This window comes from Nicrophorus vespilloides, unplaced genomic scaffold, assembly GCF_001412225.1.
Source record: "Nicrophorus vespilloides isolate i.1.1-1 unplaced genomic scaffold, Nicve_v1.0, whole genome shotgun sequence".
Classification (NCBI taxonomy): Eukaryota; Metazoa; Arthropoda; class Insecta; order Coleoptera; family Silphidae; genus Nicrophorus; species Nicrophorus vespilloides.
The window spans coordinates 137,229-143,261 of record NW_017096166.1 but is presented as its reverse complement, the minus strand read 5'-3'; positions in this window follow the sequence as shown (position 1 = coordinate 143,261).

Genomic DNA, 6,033 nt, shown 5'->3' with positions numbered 1-6,033 from the left:
AGCGCTTTGAATATTTCATTTTGCTAAAAATAACACGGTTGAAATATATTTCATCCTATTAGGGAATATAATTGAATAGATGCATATTTTCGCCGAAATGTAGAAAAAAAATATGTCATTAAATATAAAATTCATTTGCACTAATTGAAAGGATTTTAGTATACAAACATGAATAGAAAATCATTATTACAGTCAATGAAAAATATGTTCATATAAAATGGTAGAAATATTTTACAAATGATGTAAAAATGAATTGAAAGTTAAATTATTTTATATATTTTCAGCAATTATTATTTCGTATTGCTAAAATATGTTATACAAACACGATTTATGAAATGTAAAATGAAAGGAAAAGAAAAATACAAGTTTTATAATCAGGTATAGTGAAGTAAGATAGTTGACAAGGGTTAGGTTAAATGGATGAAATCGTTTGTAGATTAGACAGTTTTATGTTAGATTTGCCGTTATTTAAACCTTATTCAACAGGTAAGACGTGTTTATCGTCTACCATCTTCAAGTAAGATTCCAACTCGTGATTCGAGCTACCAGATTTCGCTTCAAGATAATCCCTAGAAAAAAAAACAAAGGGATAGGGCAGCTTATGATACAAGAACCAATAAAGCTCGTCCTCCCTATTGTTACATCTAAGACGTAATTTGTCAGCTAAATAAGAATTGTGGTAGAGGAAAAAATAAGTGACTCCATCATATTTTTAAATTAGTTAATTACTGTCGAGAGAAAAAAAAAAACCTTTTCAACGTAGTAAGCGAGGTTGAAAAGAAAAGAAAAAAGAAAGAAAATAAAATTAGTCTTCCTACTTTTTCAGGTCTCTCATACCATTACCGCTTGATCTCTCCGCCTCACCTTCCATCTTGCACCACCCCTTGCGTATACCTGCGTCTCTCATCTCATCTCTTCCCTGTTTTCATTGCTCATCGCTACAGAAAATATTTTAATGCTTAGGTTGGACAGTTCTGTACTGTTTCCATGAATCCCGGGCGGCGGCGCGCAATCTCCATTCTCTGATTGAAAAATAATATTGCGACAAGAGCTTAATTCATTAAGCTACATAAAGGACGAGACCTGGATCCTTGCTGTTACATATATATATATATATTTCATATAATTACGAAAGTCTCATTCCATTCACGTTCTTTTTTCTCCCTGCTCACAACTTCTACCTACTATACAAACAGAAAATATATAAAAATCAAATATTACTTTTATATATTAATTTTCTTAATGGTAAGTATTTATTTAAGCGAATCGCAATGCGAAATCATTAAATAAATTAGAAAGATTTTTTTTATTACAAACAAAAAAACAACTAATCACCTTTTTATAGTTTGAAAAATAATACAATTAAGACCATAAGACGCATTTTCTTATGTCATTAACCATAGGATTATGTATTTAATTCCTCGATTAGTCCGTTTTTACACAGTCTGAATAGTACTGTTCGAGATATTGCTATGTAATAAACTAAGGATGAAACTTTTACATACTTATTACCAAATTACCAAAGTATATAAAAAAAATCTTAAAGAAAAAAATATGATAATTGATTCAATTAAAAAAAATATACAAAATTAAAATCATAATACGGTATGTTAAATGATTTATAATAAATTTATTATAATTAATAGTATCGAATTGAAATAATTCAAGTTTATTAATTAATTGAAAATAATTAATACCATAAATTGTGTCAATATGTGCAATATAAACAACAATTATAGGTATACTGGTTTGACGTTCGCTCATCAGTAATTAGTGATAATTCAGCAAAGTTAACAATTGGTATAATTACATTCTAAACTGACAAATAAAACAAAATTAATTACAGTTTAATAGCTCCAATAAACTTTGAACAAAATAATTTTGTGTATCAACTTTTTTTAATTTCCTTTGTCAAATAATATTTATATTGTTTTCAAACCGGACTATAGTGAAACCGGACTGATAGAAACCATATTATAAAGTAATTTATTAAACTTTTATTTCTTTTGCGGTTAAATTCATAATGCAATTTTAATACAAGTCTCATATTTCATAAATAGTTATTGTTACCTGATTTATCAAATCAACCGCAGATTATTTTGTGATTGTGGAAAAAAAAAAGTATTATAAAGTTTTCGATTTATGTGAATTGCACTAGACTGCGAATGAAATCTCGAAGTTTGTCCACGCGTTTGTCCATATAAGAAAATGATACTCAATACAATCGTTTTTATTCCAATTCGCTTTATTAATATTGAAATAAAGTATAAAATATTGTATTCAAGTAATGTGTGTAAAAATGGTATACAAATACATAAATTTAAATTAAATATTTCTAATGATAAACCTGATTTTAGTTAATAAAAAATAGTTAATTTATTTGGCTAAATCTTATATTTTCTCTATACAACAGACATTTCCACAACAAATAAAACGATAATGTAAAATCCATTGTACATGGAAATAAAAATCAATAATTGCAACACAGCATCTCCTGTGTGAAGCCACAAAATCAGCACATGTTAGTTTAAGCATGAATCACGTTTCTTGTTTAAAGTAATATATTAAAGTATTATTTATACAGATTTACCATTTACAAGGAAAACGATACAACTAGAAATTGTAGAGTCTAGAGTAACAAGTGAAGATAAGTTAGTAATATATAAACATATATTAAAATGTATTTGGATTTACTTGAACTGTGGATAACAACCGCGCAACAAGTCAACGATTCCTTTCTAAATGTCTGAGAAGGATTCCAGCCGCACTAACTAGAACTTTGAGTTTAATTTCTTGAACAAATAATCATTACATTATATTTAAAAAAATATATACAAAGAAAAGTTCAATTAACATAGAAAAATGTATTAGCATGTAATTTAATTAAATTATTCAAAATTGTTACATAAGTGTAAATGTTATTTTTAACATTAATTAAAAGAAATAAGTATTTGTTTTATATAGAAATTCAATAAATTATACAAAATATTTCCTATTAAGTCTTTCACTTTTTACTATGAAAAATTAACTTTAAATACATATTTACAAAATATTGGTATTTAATAATTATAGTATAAAATAAATGAAATTGTATAGCTGATTTTGTTTGTTTAAAAATTTCGTATCGTTTTTTTTTTGATAGTGATACGAATGTTCATATTGAAACTATTCATTGGAGAGATACGATTTCAAATACAATTTAAACTGAAATAACAAACAAGCTTATCAACGGGTGTACACTTGTTGAATTTGGTGAAAATGACGGGAAATAAATGGATGCTGCATTCAAAATACGTTATACATTTGAATGAATACTGTTTATTTTTTTAACAAAATATTTTGATTCAGAAATTTAAATCTACAAGGTAATATTACTTCAAGTATAAGTAAATCTTGCAAATTATTGCAATTGATTAATAATTAATTCAAAATAAAATATTTATTGAAACCAATTACTGGAAATTGAAATATGAAGGTGACAGTGTCTTTAAGTAAGAATAAGATACAGAATAGAAGAAAACTTTATCAATTGTTAAATATATTTTATATTATTTTATTGCAATTTGTGTATATATTTTTCAGTATATATTATTTCTGCATGGATTCAAAATAATTTAATGATTTATTTTTGGTAATGTATCCCTCATCAAATAATCTATTTTAGTTTTCACAGAATGTTGTTGTAATTGTCAAGAGATGAAGCAGAGGAGAAACAGAGTGCGTCACCGTCATCGAATCGAACGTTACCCATTGTGAATTAGCATAACCGGTCGGTCCAGTCAAGCTTCATTCCTTCATAGCCTCGTCCAGCCTCCCGCGCTGCTGAACCATTGTACAACGGAATGCGGTCTTCGGCCCCAAGACCAGGCCAGGCCATGCCATCCGCCGCTCAACTCGACTGGAGTCTTAAAACACACTTTACGAGAAAAAAAGAAGACGACGACGACGAAACGAAAGAAAGCAAGAAAGGAGAAGAAGAAGAAGAAGAGGTAGAGTCGAAGTCGACCTGCTCACGAAAAGGAGAGAACGAACGTGCGGATAGAGCTAACATAAATGGTATCAGAATATCGAAGGAGGGAGTCTCGTCTCGTATCGATGCAATAGAAGTTAAATACAATTTTTGGGGGCTCCTTCCTCCGCGTGGAAAAAGTTGAGGAGATTCTTCTCTCTGGTTTTCTTCTCCTCTTGTGTCCAGTTCATGTGCTGTTGGCCAGTGGCTTTTCCAAGGTCGTCCGGTTAGTAGGGAGCCGACAACGAAGCACATTCCAGGCGTAGGCGATTATACTGGATTATACCTGGCCACCTACCAAACCAAACCGAACCGACCCAACTCGAATGAAACAATCTTCTCTCGTCTCACCTCTCCGCTCAACCATCTCTATACCAACCGTCCACATACCAACAGCACTTTGTAACCCCAAGAAGAAAAATTAACAAACACAAAACAAAAATAATTTTATAAAATAACAACAATAATAAGTTTCAAAATACTTTTGTACAATATATAAGCATTTATTACTTTTTTTGCAATTATTAATTAAATTAGACTCACGGTCTTATGTTCTATGTTTTATGCAGTTTATTTTCTGTTTTTCTTTACTATAGTAACGTTACAATAATAACAATGCAGTAAAATCTAATTTATTATACAGCAATACTTTGTATAGTAATGGTAATATCTTCTGCCAATATCCCGGATTATCCGAAACCGGATTTGAAATATACACTACATTTTGAATGTTACATTTTTAAATGTTTGAAAATTTGAAATTTACTGTATTTTTTTAATCTTTGAAATTTACTGTATTTTTCTGTACTGTATCTTTGTTGAATTATGGTTAACTAACAAATGTTGAGGATGTTGAGACAATTGTTTGAAATTTACGTTAATTTATGAAAGTAAGAAATTCATGTTTCAAATTTACTATTTTATAAAGAATAATCTTTTTTTTATATACATTACTAAATCAGTTGCTTCAAAATCAACCAGATGGCAGCATTATACAAACGCATACAAATGATTTTTTGCCACATGATCAAATTTACATTACATATACAAAATTATAATTGATAAACATCACATAATATATTTATGATATAATAAAGTCTAAATTCGATCCTTTATGAAAATTTGTTAAAAATAATTTATTTCATTGAAATAATGAAATTTTTAATTAATTTAAATATATAATTTAATTTGTTAATTATAAATGAGAAAATTAAAACAAAAGTAGTAGTAAATATTATGTTTTTGTTTCAAGGTTTTTTCCTTAAAAAAAAACAAATCTTTATAATAATTTAGATTGTAAGATTCATTTATTTCAGGTGGTCTACATTATGTACAAATATGATGAACTGTTTTCTTAGACGCAATTCATGGAAACAAGTTTTAGTAGGATTGCTCGTAAATGCATATCTGAATGTATATCTAAATGTGATGAAACTAACGAAAATTGTTTCGTATAATATTAAGAAATCCGCAGCAAAAAATAATTGTAGCACATCTTTGTTGAAAAGGTTAACTAACAAATGTTGAGGATGTTGAGACGATAACGAAGGGAGTACCAACGAAGATCTCTTAAGTTTATCTCTAATAAACAGTTTAGTGACCTTATGCGTACAGCTATATAGAAAGGAACGTTAAAAATGGGGCCTATGGACTGATGATATATGGTCGTGGGAGATCCACGTGATACCAGAAGACCAACATATGCAAGTACCATTGGTGCCATCTTACCAAAAATGAAGCAACTACAAATTTTGCAATTCGCTTAATCCGCTTAATCGGGACTAGTACATCTTATCCCGATTAAGCGGCTGGTCCAATTATCCCAAGTTCCACAAAAATTACAGTGTTAATGTTTTTTTTTGATATTTTATTTGATAAATTGCACAAAATAAAGCAAGTCATAAAACTATACGTATGCATACATATTAAATAATTGTATACGTACTACAAGTAGAAAATGATATAAATTTTGCAACTATAAATATGTATGTATTAGGCGCGGTCTGTTCATGGATGTGGTAGAT